The sequence below is a fragment of the Myotis brandtii genome, unplaced genomic scaffold (assembly GCF_000412655.1).
Source record: "Myotis brandtii unplaced genomic scaffold, ASM41265v1 scaffold813, whole genome shotgun sequence".
NCBI lineage: Eukaryota > Metazoa > Chordata > Mammalia > Chiroptera > Vespertilionidae > Myotis > Myotis brandtii.
Genome location: NW_005371287.1, coordinates 398,454 through 414,726, shown reverse-complemented (window position 1 = coordinate 414,726; position 16,273 = coordinate 398,454). Strand labels below are relative to the sequence as shown.

Here is a 16,273-nt window from a genome sequence, read left to right as displayed (position 1 = left end):
GGGCGCGCAGGAAGCGGGGGCCGTGCGGCACTGCCGGGACCGGGGAGCCCACTCACATCCGCGCTGCTGGGGACTCTGCTGGCATTATTTTTAGCCGATTAGCTGTGCGTTACCTTTGAGAGATGACGCGCAGGGAGGACAGAGAGGGAGTCAGGTAGCGCGGCTTCCCGTTACCATGTTGTCACTAGTAACTACGTGACCTTGGACATTGACCATTGACCTTTACCTGCCTGACCTGTACTGCTCAGAGACTCAGTTTCCTGATCTGTACAATGAAAATTCGCTGTCCTCCTGTCTCATCATGGAGGGTGGTCGCTGGACTCAAAAGAGGTGACAAATGAAAGACGGTGGTCAACTGGAAATACCCGCGTTTACCGATCACAAATGCATTACTCCCCCCTGAAAAGACACTTCCTGGTTTATCCTGACGTCATTCCCTTAGGATGGCCCGTCCACGCGGGGTGGAGGCAGGGCTGTGACCAGGGCTTGGGAGGTCGGAAGGAGGGAGAAGTTGAGAGTCTTGGAGTAGATGGGGGACACATTCTAGATTTCTAGAGTTTGCTTAACTGAATCCTGTCGGTCCATCTTCTCTGCTTCTGTCCCCACGTTCCTCTCCGAGAGTCTGTCCATCGGGACGCTGGTGCTGGTGAGGCCGTGATGGGACATCGCCAAGGAGCCGAGAAAGAAGAAGGGGGACAGCGGTGAAAAACTAAACTCTGGTGTGAGAGGTTGTGACAGGACAAGCGGCAGGTTCGGGAAGCCAAGGAGAGGGCGGCCGATCTACGGTGTGGCGTGACCCCAGGAGCCTGCTGAGAGAGGGTGTCACTCACCAGGCAGCCTGGTTGGCTCATCTCAGGTCAAAAATCCACAAGTGAGGTCGCCTGGCTCCACCCAACTGTGCCCGTTTCTAAGAAGCATCCTTTCTCCATCGCACCATGTTGTGCAAGTTTGCCTACGTTGGAGGAAGTCTGGTGGTATTCACAAACAAACAAGCACAAACACCTTCTCTGCATGAAGATTCTGAAGGAGCCTTGATTATCATCTCTCTAAGGAGGTAATACTCCTCTTCAGGACCCACTAATTCACTCCTTTTATGCCAGAGCCCCCTCCCTGGTCTAAGCCTTTATATTCTTACATTAAGGCACTCCCCCGCCCCCTCCACCCGGCCCTGTCACTGGGATGGCGTTCCTGAGGCTGCCCTCTCTCCTGTCCTGTGCACAGACATTCTCAACACTCCACCAGGTCAGTGTCCACAGGCCACGGGGGTCTGTCACCCTCCTTTCACTCTCCCTCAACCTTCCGAACATTCTCCCACGTTCACCCAACCACACTCCATCTCTGTTCTGATGTCCTGAGGTGCTGGTAGCTATGGGCACAAGGAGTAAACAGAACACAGCCCTGGGAGTCACAAGATCTTAGTTCAACTGCCAACTCTGCCATGAGTAGTTGTGAACTTGAGCAAGGTCAGCGAGGTCTGAGAGCCTCCGTTCCTTTGTCTCTCACATTGACCAGTAGGCGTGACCTGTGGCATGAGTGATGTGCTTGATTCCTGAGAGCCTGGGATGTGCAATGCATCTGCTTGTCGTCTACAGAGGCTTCTGACCTGGAATACGCTCTTCTCCTCCCCAGCGCCATTGAGATGTCATTGACATTTATCTTATTTAAGTCTAAGACATGATATTGGATATGTGTGCACATCGGGAAATGGCTACCACAATAAGGTTAGTGAACACACCTGTTGCTCACATAGTTACCATATTTTGTGAGTCGTGAGGACTGGTAAGACCTACTCTCTTGGCAAATTTCAATGCAGTATTGTTAACTACAGTCACCATGCTGCCCGTTAGATCCGTACAAGCTTCCAGGGTGAAGCCCTTTTGCTTAAAAAGAAAACCCATGTTGAATGCCCTTAGTTCTAGAACCTTCAGATCCTTTCTGGCAGATGCCTTTGCTTCTGAGGCTCTGAGAGTGTGACTGTTCCCTCTCAGACGTGTCTGCTTGCAATCAGCACAGACCCCGTCTCCCCCTGCCCCTCTTCCCTGCACACCCTGTGTGTCTCTCCTAGTGAAGAGTCCCTCCTGGAGGAGCTGTTTGGAGCCCAGGAGCACAACACTTGGAAGGAGGTTCTGTGAGTACAAGCTGGGAAATGTGGGCCCGGGATCAAGAATGATCGCCTCCAGCGCAGTCTAGACTGTGGAGCGAGGCTCCAAGGGGAAGTGGTGGCAGGACACTCCCTGAGTCAGTGCGCCTTTGAGCCGGGACCCAGGCTTGGAGCAGGCAGCTTGCGCCAGAGTCAGGAGCACTCTCCAGCTGGCGGCCGGGCACGGCAGGCTTTACTGGGCCAGCTCCAGTCTCCTGTTCCTTTGAATCTTTCCCTTGTCTTGCATTGTAGCCGGCTCTGGATTTCCTCTGTGCTGTTCCTCTGGAAGATTTAGACGAAATGGGGGAAGCCATTCCTGGCCGGGTTCTTTATTTAAGGGCCCAGCCTTTAAGTTCTAGGCTCCATAGAAATGCAGGAACCCAGAGCACAGGGCTCCACCCTCTGCTAGAAGTCTGGTATCTGGCAGAGCTCACAGAACCCACCCCTGCTCCATTGTGTGTCTTGGGGACAAAGTCTGTGTCATTTCCTTTCAGCGTGAGGGGCGGAGAGGTCAGGAAGACAGGTTTAATTATAGTGTCTGCTACCTCACTCTAGAGGCCAGACTTCCCCCAGCCTATTTCTTCAGCTGCAGAAAATACCTCGGAACATTGCATGGGATGGAATCCCAGATGCCATTATTTTACGCTCTTCTGAGAGAGAGGAAAGAAAATGTTGCCTATGAGACTGCCACACCACTGACAGTAAAATACATCCTGACATCAGAGGGGTTAAAGTGTTAAAAAGGAAAAAAATGTGTCTTCAAACGTGGGCCCTGTCTCACAGGGTTTCTGTGAAGATTCATTAAGATCATGCACCTGAAAGTGTTGTGCAAACTGTCAAGTCCTTAGCTGCACTGTGACAGTGAATAGAGGCAGCCCAGTGCCATGGACCAGCCTGGGTTTTGGGATCAGCCCATCCTGGTTCACATTCCTGCAATATCACCTCCTCGCTGCGGGTCATAGGCAGCATCCTTTCCCCTCGTGGGTCTCAGTGTTCCACTCTGTAGAATGGGAAGAAAGATGCCTATGCTGCTTCCTCACAAGTGAAACGTCACAGTGTATACAGGACATAGTTCCACAAAAATATTTATTCACCTCAAACTCATCTGCCTCTCTGTATTTTTATTATTATTATTATTATTATTGTTATTATTATTGATTTCAGAGAGGAAGGGAGAGGGAGAGATAGAAACATCAATGATGAGAAAGAGTCATTGATCAGCTCCCTCCTGCACGCCCCATACTGGGCATCAAGCCCACAACCCAAGCATATACCTTTAACCAGAATCAAACCCAGGACCCTTCAGTCCGCAGGCCAAGGCTCTATCCACTGAGCCAAACCAGCTCGGGCTGCCTATCTGTATTTTTATTTGCTAAATCTGGCAACCCTCTGGAAGCGCACGGGTCAACCAAGGTAAGCTGTCAAGTGCTCTGAGTCAGATGAATGAGGCCTGGGGTTGCACCGGGCAGACCTGAAGGTGAGTCCACAGGGACCTGAGGCCAGAGATCCTCACTGGCTACCCGTGGGGGGCTACAGTCAGTGGGTGGGGGTTCTGGGAGGCGGTACGGGGAGTCTGGGAGATGCACAGGCCCAGACACTGCTTCTTGGCCGAAGGCTTGGGTGGCAGGCGGTGCTCAGATGCTGTCTTTTGAAAATGCAGAAGCAACAGACTCCAAATAAATGCCTTAAAAAAATGAAGATGACTAAGAGTAATAGCAGGAAGAAGGAGGACTCCGGAGTTAAGTGAGAAAGAACATACCCCAGTGTTTTTCAGCGAATGAAGGAAAAGCTGTAACTTATTCATTTGTTATTTTTGTAAGATTTTCAAATGCATGATTTTCTTTCCCTATTCCGTCTCCACTTTTGGTATCCACAGAAATGTCTCTCCTCCATTGTAAGCGACTTCTTTTTGCAAACGGAGTCTCAGGCCACACCGAAATTGCAAATGTCAAGTTCATTCCTCTGGTCCCGGGTCCCACTGGAGAGAGTCCCAGGTCAGCTCTGGGCTTCGTCCTCAATGCCACCTTGTTCCGAGGAGAAGGCAGAGCTTGTGTGGCGCTTGGCTGGTTGGGGCTTTCGGGGTTGCTAAATTCGGGTCTTTGATATTTGACCGTGTTTCTGAGTTATTGAAATAGCCTTGGGTTCGGGTCAGTAGGAAATGAATGGCATTTGTGTTCTCAGAACACACTCATTCCTGTGAATCAGGTAGCCTCGGGTTAGGGTTCCTGGTTTACCAGTGAGACCGAGTCCCAGGGATTGAAAATGCCAGCCCTCGCTCTTGCCCTTGGTTGGTGAGAGCTGGACTGGGCCCTGCTTCCCCGCCCCCCACACTTCTGCCCCAAGTGCTGCTGGACACTTCAGTTACACCATCAGGGCCTCCATGGAGTCGTCTAGGAAACACGAGGAGTATTGCCCATTTGCAGGGCTATTTGTGGAGATCGTGTGAAATAATATGTATGGAGGGTACATAATATGTATGTATCGGTCCTAGCAATTCTTATGTATTTCGTTAGGTTATTGGCAGAACTGGGAGAAGAATCTCAATCGTTTTAGATGAAGCCTTTCTTCCCCATTTTCAGAACGTGCACCCTTGTGTAGGCAGGAGAATTGGCTTTCCAAGGTGAGTCTTGTTCTATGCTGAGACCTCTAGCCCTTCTCTGCAGTCAGGGGGCAGCTAACACTTTGGGGGGCCCCCTTACAAGGCAGAGGGTGCTGAATAGCTCTCTGCTGATGGACAAGTTCAAGTGCATTGCATGAAGAAGCTACAGAGAAAAGGACCTTTAAGAAAACTGAATCTTGCCCGGCTGGTGTGGCTCAGTGATTGAGCATTGACCCATGAACCAAGAAGTCACTGGTTCAATTCCCAGTCAGGGTACATGCCCCAGGGGTTGCGGGCTTGATCCCCAGCAGGGGGCATGCAGGAGGCAGCCGATTGATGATGTTTCTCTCTTATCAATGTTTATTTCTCTATATCCCTCTCCCTTCCTCTCTAGAAATCAATTTTTAAAAAAGAAAACAAAACCTTTCCTTTTTTTTTTGGTATCTTGAGGAAGAGGACTGTTTATAAAGAGCAAACGATTAAGAGCGAGCGACATTCAAAATCTTTCTCAGCAAAATGTCAGTTTTGTTAAGAAAAACAGAAAAACAAGAGTATTTTGGAAAAGGGAGATTTATTGCCAATCACAAGACCAATTTCCAAAAGCTCCATGTGGCGAGCAATATTGTCACTTAGTCATCCAATAGGTGGGCATAGTTCTCTAGGATCTGTATTATTCAAAATATAACTTAGCCATGGGCACTCAAAGCCAGACGCGATCTTAGTGATCACATAAGCCAGGGCTTGCATTTGGCTGATTTTGAAAACAAAGTCCAGCTAAGAAGGGATTTTGGACAGGGCCAGGTGGCAAACGAGGGCAGAGCCAGAAGCAGCATCCAGCTTGCCTGGCTCTCGGCACTGTGACTTCGCAGGTGCCCCGGGCTCTGTTTGCCTTGTGTAGGACTTGCGTGCATTCTCCTACCTGGAAAAGGAACAGGCCACTTCCTGTTTGCATTTCTTGTCCATAGGAGGATCAGGCAGTGATAGGTACCCAGTCAGCATCACCCGATGTCAGCGTTTTCTGGAAGCGACTCCTTGGTAGTGACTTTCTCTATGACACGGACCTTTTTTACAATGAGCTCCGATGGCTCCTGTATTCTTTACTGAGACAGAAAACAAGCAGCTCCCTTTGGAGAGAAGATGGTGGTAGCTGTCATAAGGAGAAGCTACAGGGAAAAGATCATTAAGAAAACGGAATATTTCTCTCTTTTTTTTTTGTATCTGGTTCTTCCTGCAGCTTGGCAACACCTTACATTGTTCATTTCATCCCCAGTGTAGTCCTCCTTCCTCTTCAGTCCCGGCTCTCTGAGTAGCGTGGTGCTCTTTTTGAATAACAGCAATTTAAAAGATGCTGGCTCCATGTACTTTTCACAAAAAGTGCAGAAAAGAACCATCTGGGGTTGTAGAGATTGGGTAGGAAAATTATCTTCTGGTTTTAAAAAGTCAAAAACCAAAACACAACACAAATGCCTCACAGGCAAAAATGTCTATCTCCACTCGGGAGCTCCCTAGATGAAGAACTCAGTCAGGCAGGGGCCAGATCAGTCTTGCTCTGGCCACTAGATTCTAATATTGGACAATGAGAACGACGCACCCAGCCTTGCCTTCGTTGACTGGAGTGCTAGAAACTCGAGACTAACATTTTGTTCTCAATGTCCATGCCTTCTCCCAGCCAGTGTGTCTAAGAATAATGTGATGATCACTCCATTTTGCTTTACACTTGCGATCAAGGGTTTGAATTTTCTCTTTCCTATGCTTTATTTTCGGCTGCCAGCAATCATTGTTGCCATTAGTCAATATTTTAGAATTAAGTACAATAAGTTGATAGGTGATCAAGGAATTTATTGTATGAATTTAAAGAGAAAACAAGGACGGAGTAGACTGTGATGCCATAGCTCTGGTCTTCCCACCTGCACATTCTCACCCTTCCCCTCGAGAAAACTCCTCTGCCCTTCTCTTTGATATTGGTGGGACTGTCAATCATCCTGCCCAGTTCCCTCCACAGGGGTTGGCACGTGAGCACTGGTTGAGCATTAAAAGTACCCCCATGCCCCTGGCTCCCCTGATTTGTCCAGAGATAAGTGAGAGACCCAAGCAGAACCAATCCTAGTATTCCCTGGATGGCTATTTGCATACAGGCAGGGGAAATGTTTCTTCCTGCTGGAAGTTATACATCTGGGGCTGCCAGCAGTCATGTCCCTCCTATCTGGAGGTGGATTATGACTCATGGAGCCAAGCAGAGATAAGTGGAGTGGACACAGAGAGAAAGGGAGAAAGCAAATCCTGATGTTTTCACGTAGGTTCTTGGACCCTAACTTATTTGGAACGAAACAGAAGGGGGTGGCCCTGTCGATGCTTGAGCTTCTTGACTTGTTTGAGCCTAAAACTTGACATCTCCAAAGGTTTCCAATAAATTCTATTGTCCAGATAATCTGAGTTGGGTTTTATACTTGCAGATGAAGATTTTTTTCCTGAATAATAGAAGAAGGCAGCATGAATTCACTTAGTGGATTAATCAAAGGAATCTTGTCTTCAAGTGAAACCTTGCATGAAGTCCCAGTATAGAAAGAGACAAAATGGCACATGTGTAGCTGGTTGGGAATGGGTGAGGAGAGGTGTGGAACACAGCTTGATCTCCTTAGCAGCTTCACAGTAGACTTGAGGCATCTCCAAGGGGCCCTAGTGCTTCAGGTAACCAGTTTCAGGACAACCTGAGATGTGTCCACTCTAGAGCTCCCTAGATTATGAACTCAGTGAGGCAGGGGCCATAGCTGTCTTTTCTCTTTCCTACCCTAGTGCCTAACAGGGTGCCTGGGGAGTAAGGGCACCATTTTTACACAGAACGGATGATGGAGTTATTTTCTATTTGTATCTCCTTAACTAGGTGTCGCATTCCCTTTCTTAACTAGGAATTTCTTCCACAGCTGCTGAGAGGTCGAATTGGAGCACAATGTGTATGATTTCTAACACGGTTTCCTTCCCACCCATTTCCTCCACAACTCTGTAGATGTCTGCTGCATTTGCGCAATGACACCCAGGCCTTGGAATCAGGAGACCTGTATTTTAGGCCCAGGGCCACTGCAGGGTGACTTTACGCAAGCCCCTCTCTTGTTTGGGCCTCCATGTCCTTGCTGGTAAAATGAGGAGGCTGAGCTGGAGGAGCCTTGAGATCCGTCCAAGTCTACCATTCCATGGCTCAGTATAGAGCAGGATATTGATGACTCACTTAGCAGGATAAACAAGTTCTCCCAATGTGCAGTCTGCTAAAGTAATGAGCAATGAGCGGAACTCTTTCTAAACAGAAAAAAATTTTCACACCAGGCAGAGTCCAAAACCTCTGAGGGTTAAGTGAGGGGAACTATAATACTAAGCAGATGAATCCTCTAAAATAATATTGCAACACCTCCTGGCATTCCTCTCCCTGTTTCCATAGGGTCTCTCCTGAGTGATCGAACGGCTCTGCATGGGGACACCTGAGGTCACCTCCAGTCCTGGCCTGGCCCCAGCCAGCCCAGAGCACCCTTCGCGTAGGGCTGCAGGAAGGTCTCTTGGGTACACGGAATGTATGGACTCTCTCGCAAAGGCCTCCCAGGGACACCAGGGGCTCATTAGCTGCCAGCTGGGTAACTATGATTCCTTTCTCTTTCTTCTAAGCAAATGTTTGTCCCAAAGATTCTTAGGATTCATAGGAAGGAAATTAATATAGAGAGACCGAAACTTAATATAGGCCACCCAATAAGAATAAGAAGACATCGCCCTAACCGGTTTGGCTCAGTGGATAGAGCGTCGGCCTGCGGACTGAAGGGTGCCAGGTTCGATTCCGGTCAAGGGCATGTACCTTGGTTGTGGGCACATCCCAGTAGGGGGTGTGCAGGAGGCAGCTGATCCATGTTTCTCTCTCATTGATGTTTCTAACTATCCTCTCCCTTCCTCTCTGTAAAAAAAAAAAAAAATCAATAAGATATATTTTTAAAAAATAAATAAGAAGAAGACATCATTGCACCACTGAAATCTACTAACCTGTGTAAATATCACACAGACATGAGGTGGTCAATATCCCCAGTTACAGGTGAAGGCAATGAAACACAGAAACTGAGGAACGTAGACAATATCATTCCACTTCACAGAAGCAGAGCCGCAGTTCAAACCAAGAGCATCTCCCTCTGTCCCTATGTTTTCAGCCCTCTTCTGCCGCTGCCATGTGTGGCTATGTTCTCCTTTCGTCAATGTGAGAAAATAAGCGTTTGCAAAGCAGGATGAAACTCTGTTCTTTTTAACTGATACAGTCCTGGCAACGTAAACTGCGAGTCTAGGTGAGAGCAGGTCACTGTGCTGGATTTGGGGCCCAGAAAGACAAATGGCCCAAGTGGACAAAGCTATACTTAACTACCTGAGCTGAGGGGGTGGGTGGGAATTTGTCCCCAACCTTCCTGCATGGGACAGCCCCGGGCTGTGCCCCTGGCTTGTTCTGTTGTAACAGGAGCATCCCCAGTATTAGAGACTGGGGCCCAGCTCTCAGCAAACCCAGTAACGAGAGTCATTCATAAATTTTCATCCTAGGAAATCAATCAAGACTCCAATCTGTAGGCATCTCTCCAGAATCTTTCTAGACAGCCTCGGTGCCCATGAAACTGTCTCCCTTCATGGAGCTTTGTAGTTTCCTGAAGGTCGTGCCACCCATTTCAATGCCAAACACACACCTTCCGGGACCCTGGAGGAACTGGACCATGTATTCAGGAACTATTTGTATCTGTGTCTGTGACCAAATCGATCCTGAAAACACCGCTGGTCATATCTCTGTATACAACTCACACCACCAGAGGAAACAATATTTTCTGAGCTTGATGACAGAAAAAGTGTGCTTTTGCTAATTAATGAATAATTTGTATTTACTCAGACGCAGTGTATTTCATAATCAGTTGTGTTTAGCTGTGGGCAGTGGCAGCCGGAAACATACCATAGACTCGTACCAATGGGCCTTCTGATCAGTCTACCTAAGATTACTCACCCACCACTTGGCCTCACAAATTGTTACACATTCTTCAGGACTCAATCCGTCTACACTGTTTTTCAGAGAGTCCTTCTTTACCGCCCCCACGGCTGGATCCATGGCCCCACAGCTCCTGATGCCGGTGTCTGTCACAGAAGTCCTCCAAGAGCACGTGATGGGCTCCTTTCTTGTCAGCTTCCCCCATTGTCACCTGAGTTCCTCATGGGCAGGACTATGAGTCCTTACGTCTGGATGTCCTCAACAATGAGCGTGTAGAAAATATTATCAGGAATATTTGCTGATCTAATGTCTGATTGAATAAACACATAAAGGAAGCAAGGAGGGAGAAAGGGCAAGAGGGACTGAGGAAATAGAGAGAGAGGGAGTTTAGAACTGAATGTATGTTAAATTTTAAAGATGATCACCCCAGATTGTTAAGCTATTTACTTTTCTTCCTTTATCTGTTTGTCCTTTGGTCTCTATCCTTAAAGTGGTATATAATTATGTTATCAAGGAAGAAGTAAAGTGACCTAAGTCAGTGTATCCTATATAATAAAAGGGCAATATGTAAATTGACCCTAACAGCAGAACGACCACTCGACCAGTCACTATGAGACGCACAGACAACCTCTTGGTCCCTTTCCCCTGCTGGCAGGCTCCGATCGCCCAATGGTGAACGGGGAACCAAGGGTGGGTGGCGGGTGGCACCAGGCCAAGGCCCCAACCCCACCAGTGGCCCCATACACAGAGGGCATCCCATGGTGGGGGTGGGGCCGGAGAGCGGGCAGAATGGCCGACCTCTGAGTTACTCCCCCTGGCCAGCAGGCTCCGATCACCCGATGTCGAATGGGGAACTGGACGGGGTGGGGGGGTGGCGACGGGCCGGGGGAGGTGGGGGAGGGCCGGCTGTGGGCAGCCAGGGAAGATGGCCCTGATTTCAGGCCAGGCCTAGGGACGTGTGCCTGGCCTCTAGTAAATATATATGAGATCTTTGTGGGATGACTTGGCTGTCATACAAGTGACAATTTTGCTAACCCAGATCTCACCACAGCAGCAGAATCACGTGGAAGTGAATTGTTGGGAGGTAAACAGGCCACAGGGAAACTGAGTCAATCACCTTTATGGGTCAGAACTGCCACCCGTGTCTTAGATCAGAGTTGCAACTTCCAGGCCCTGGCCCTGTGAAAGGCACCTGTGAGCTGGTAGGAAGGTGGATGCCCTTGAGACCGTCCCCCGGGGCAGTCCGCAACCAGGCAGTGCAAACTGCCTGGCAAGGCCAGGCCCCTGTCAGCCTGCCCCACGAGCTGCCCCACGCGCTGCCCCTGGTGTCTGCAGTTTCCACACCCTCCCCCTGACCCCCAGGCTAGCTTTCCCAACAGAGTATTTCAGAAATCAGCAGAACAGTTGTCAATATTCTGATGCTGTAAAGCACACCTGGGTTTGGAGAGTCTAAGGATTTTGGCCAAATTCACATATTGAAAGAGTAGCAGCATTTGAAGCATGAGCCATGCTTTTCTCACTTCTCATGCATCACACTGCCTTCTAATTGCCAAGGGTCACTGACATCTCCCGGGAATCCACACCAGTCCAGAGCCCAGTGGTCTGCTCTGGTGAGCTGGACTCACTGAGGGTTCCCCACCGGCAAGGGTCAGAATCACATTTGAGGTGCATACTATGTGTGGGGCTTGAAAAAGTATGTTTAGTAACATAGCAAGTGTATACTTAGAAAACAAGAGATATGCATCCTAAAAAATATATAACTGCAGAAGACACCGTTTAACAAAAGTCTCCTCATTATGAAAAGAAGCTGAAGATAAACTCTTAGGACAAATATCAGCAAGTCCAAAGGGTGGGGGCAAGGACGGCCAAGCTCATCCCAGGAACCCCTGTTGTCCTGGCGGAGATTCATGCAGCAGGAGCAGCCTCAGAGGCACCCCAGGCTGAACAGTCTCAGGCCACCAGTCTACATACCTCGGTAAATTGCATGTTGACCCTGGTGCAATCATATAAAAAATCTCCCTGCCCTAACTGGTTTGGCTCAGTGGATAGAGTGTCGGCCTGCAGACTAAAGGGTGCCGGGTTTGGTTCCAGTCAGAGGCACATGCCCCAGTTGCGGGCTCGATCCTCAGTAGGGGGCGTGCAGGAGGCAGCCGATCAATGATTCTCTCTCATCATTGATGTTTCTCTCTCTCTCTCTCCCCCTCCCTTCCTCTCTGAAATCAATAAAAATATATTTTTAAAAATCTCCCTCATTGCCCTAGCCGGGTTGGCTCAGTGGATGGAGTGTTGGCCTGCGGACTGAGGGGTCCCGGGTTCAATTCCGGCCAGGGGCACATGCCCGGGTTGCGAGCTCGATCCCCAGTAGGGATGTGAAGGAGGCAGCCAATCGGTGGTTCTCTCTTATCATTGATGTTTCTGTCTCTCTCTCCCTCTTCCTTCCTCTCTGAAATCAATAAAGAAATATATTTTTAAAAAAATCTCCCTCAGATGAAGACAAATTTTGCATTACTCTCCAGAATAGCATCTCTGGCTAAAAGGCATCAAGAAGCACTGGCTTTGCAAAGAAACAACAGTCTATTAAACCTGGTTCAAGAATAAACACAGCATAATGCCTGCAAGAGCCCGTATATTCCAGGTTTCCATCTCTTAAATGGTAGGAAGAGTTGAGACAGTCCAGTCAGATCATGGCTGCTCTTCATATTTACAGCTCTGAGCACCACCCTCTGCCAGCTGCATTCAATATGCTAAAAATGGCAGATCCTCCTATGTAATGAAGATGACTGTGGCCATTTTTAGAAAGGATGCCTTCCCCAGTGCACCAGTTGTTTTTGCTTTTCCTCCCTGAATGTCCTCCCCACCCCTTGGCATAAACATCTCAGCCACGACATTCATGCCCAACTCCTGTGTTCTGAAAAACGGTGAGACGAAGTTCCCTGGTCTGCCCGGAGACGTCTCTAGTCCATCTTCATTCGTTCAACACATGTTTCCTGAGCCCTGACTCTGTGCCAGGGCAGTGAGGGCCGTTAAACTAGAGAGAGGACTTAGACTGCACCCTGCCCTCAGGGAGACCACAGCCCAGAGGTGGAGCAGAGCCCCTGTTGGAGGTCACAGTTCAAGAAAAACTTTCTGGAAGAGGTGACCCCAGAGCTGTGTCTTGAAGAACAATGTTGTAAGAACAGCTACTAGGTTTCTATCTGCCCCTGACCTTTCATGTCCTTCTCCACATGATTCAGGACCAGTTTCATAGAGTCTTCATTGTCTTTAACATACAAGTAGAAAAACACTGAAGATAGAACCTAAACCAAAACCTAACTCTAACCCTAATCCTAGCCCTAACTCTAACCCTAGCCCTAACCCTAAACTTAGCCCTAACCATAGCCCTAGCTCTAGCACTAACCCTAACCCTAATCTTAACCCTAGCCCTAACCCTAACCCTACCCCTCACCCTAGCCCTAAACTTAACCCTAACCCTAAGCCTACCCTAACTATAACTCACATCCTAACCCTAACCCAACCTTAACCCTAACACTAACCCAACCCTAACCCTAACCCTATCCCTAGCCCTAAACCTAACCCTAGCCCTAACCCTAACCCTAACACTAGCACTAAACCTAGCCCTAACCCTAACCCTAACCCTAACCCTAACCCTAGCACTAACCCTAACCCTAATCTTAGCCCTAGCCCTAACCCTAACCCTAGCCCTAACCCTAACCCTAATCCTAGCTCTAGCACTAACCCTAACCCTAATCTTAGCCCTAGCCCTAACCCTAACCCTAGCCCTAAACCTAACCCTAGCCATAACCTTAAACCTAACCTTGTGCCCTAACCCTAACCCTAACCCTCTGTCCTCTGCCCAGAGTCCAAAGCAGCAGCCCGGCCATCAGGGCTCTAATGAGGACGGTGAGGATTCGCTAGGCTCTAAGAAGGACAGTCTGTCTCACCTCTCAGGTCCCATCCTCCCTTGGTCTGAGCCAACACTCACCCACACCCAAGTGCCCGGTGGGAGGTGACCTCGAGCCCCCTGCAGCCGCTCCAGCCTTCCCAGGCACCGGTGTTTTCTTTCTTTCTTTTTCTTTTTCTTTTTTTATATTTTATTGACTTTTTACAGAGAGGAAGGGAGAGGGATAGAGAGTTAGAAACATCGATGGGAGAGAAACATCTATAAGCTTCCTCCTGCACACTCCCTACTGGGGTTGTGCCCTTGACCAGAATCGAACCTGGGACCTTTCAATCCACAGGCCGACACTCTATCCACTGAGCCAAACTGGTTAGGACTGCACTGGTGTTTTTAATGATTCCCCATGACCTGCTCCTCACCTACCTCAAAACCACCTGGGTAGGTGTTTAAAACCCACTTTCTAAGGCACCACTCCGATTTCCTTGGAGGTCAGCATGGAGTCCATCCACCAGGTGAGGACCAGACACCCAGGGCAGGCTAAGCTGACCACAGTCCTAAACCCCTCAAATCAAAACAGTTACAGCCCTCAACCTCTTCAACACCATTCATCCTGCTGGACCATCTCTGAGCCCCTCCGCTGAGAGGTTGAGCTCCTTGTGCCTTAACCATATCGCTAACACTAACACTACCCTCGACCTAATGCTAAACCTACCCTAATGCTAACCGTATCCCCAGCCCTAACCCTAAACCTAAATGTAGCCTTAGTCCTAACCCTAACCCTATCCCTAATGCAAGCCCTTGAACTAACCTTAACACTAACCCTAGCCCTAGCTCTAACCCTAACCCTAACTCTAGACCTAACCCTACCCTAGCCCTAAACTTAACCATAATCCTAACCCTAGCCCTAACCCTAGCCCTAATGCAAGCCCTAGTCCTAACCGTAACCCTAACCCTAGCCCTAACCGTAACCCTAACCCTAGCCCTAACCCTAACCCTAACCTTAACCCTAGCCCTAACCCTAGCCCTAACGCAAGCCCTAGCCCTAACCGTAACCCTAACCCTAGTCCTAACCCTGACCCTGACCCTGACCCTAACTTAAGCTTAAGATATGTGTTCATTTCTATGACGACTAAGGAGCTTATCTCTTTTCATTCCTTTCCTTGCCCTAAGTCTGGTTTAGCTAGGTACCTGGTAAACATTTTACTAAGCATTAATGGTCCTCCGCCTTGGCTCAGGCCCCTTTCCTTGGGAAAATATGTTAATCAGAGTCCAAGATCTAGCCTTGTATGGCCAATCTCTTCATCTCCTATCCTTGCTTCCCAGGGCGCTGTAAGAACAGTGGTGCTGGCAGCAGAAGATACATATCAGCAATACTCAGGAGGTGGGTGGGTCTCCTCCTCCCGCATCCCTTCCAGACCCCTCCCTGGGAAGTCCTCCCGGGCCCCCTTCCCAGCTTCCTCTTGGGCCCCAGGCCTGGGACTCACGGGGAGGGGGGCGGGCATAGGGGCGGGGGGATCTGGAGCTCTGTCTTCCTGCCAGGCCCCGTAGATCTCCACTGCCTTCCCAGAAAAGGGAACGCTGGCCGAAGGATGTCACCCATTGTTTCTTCTTCCCAAGGCGGCTTGTTCCAGGGAGGATGTACTTCCCTTTGAAGTCCGAATCCATTTCTTTTTAGTAAGGAACGACCAGAGAACTGGGAACACCATTGGCTCTGAACACGAAGTACCTTCAACTCGTGGCTCTCCAACAAGCTAAGAAGCTGCCTGCAGAGCCTGAACCATACCTCACGCCAACGTGATCAGGATGTATTTCAACTGAGAAACCAAATCTCTGGGCTGGAATTTACATTTTCCTAAGGGTCATCTGCTTGATCAACCCCACAGATGGTGTGGATCAAAGCAGGGGACCCAGGAAGCTGCTTCTGAGAACCCCCGTCAGGAAAGGACTCCAGGAGGGCGGCTGGCGGGCAGCTCCAGCTGTTATCCCTTCCAAGTCCAGCTCAGCCTTGGAGCTGAGCTCCTGCTCTTCTCTGGGTGGCCTTGCCAATGTCCAAGTGACATGGCAACTCATGATGCCCTTGGTTTCTCTGGACCTTGGTTGCTTTTTCAAAGTTACTTTGTCAACTCTTTAAGGGTTGGGCTTGACCGATAGCTTTCAAACACACCTAGCAGCCTACCTTCGTCTTCCTCTCTGTAAGTCCACGTTAGAACCACCCAGGTTGGACCGAACGCACAGCTGCTTTGGATGTGGCAGGGACGGGTCTCAGTGGGGCCCTGCCCCTCTCTGCGCCATCGAGTCTCCACTCCAGTGCCATTCCCCAGTCAAAAGCACTCCACCCTATTGTGCCTTTGACTGATTGTAGAAACCATCACTCATCCAGCCTGGCACAGGTTTAAGCCCTTGGCATTCCCTCACTCAGTTAATCCTCTCAACAGCCATGGTCCTCACCAAAGTTACATGATCTGCTCAGCTACGGCTAAGATGAAAGTGAGGATTCAGAGCCCAGGCCAGCTACTTCCCCAACCCCTGCCGGGTTCCCAGGGGCCCAGACCCTTTGCCCTGCCCCAGGTCCATATTCAGGACCACGGGGGTAAGGTACTATCCCAGAAGGGATTCGAGAATAAAAGGTGTCTGGCCGGCTAAGCCTGG

At 49.3% G+C, this 16,273-nt stretch overlaps 2 long non-coding RNA genes across 2 annotated transcripts; both read left to right on the top strand.

The window, feature by feature from the left end:
- The first annotated feature begins 877 nt into the window (after window positions 1-877).
- On the top strand, window positions 878-1,658 carry LOC106724385. The gene is made up of 3 exons (XR_001360159.1): window positions 878-1,054; window positions 1,142-1,242; window positions 1,593-1,658. It is a non-coding gene; the product is annotated as an uncharacterized LOC106724385 (long non-coding RNA).
- A 3,060-nt stretch (window positions 1,659-4,718) lies between these two features.
- Window positions 4,719-10,262, top strand: LOC102249311. Its single transcript, XR_314586.2, has 3 exons — window positions 4,719-4,760; window positions 8,170-8,359; window positions 9,811-10,262. It is a non-coding gene; the product is annotated as an uncharacterized LOC102249311 (long non-coding RNA).
- Window positions 10,263-16,273: the final 6,011 nt, after the last annotated feature.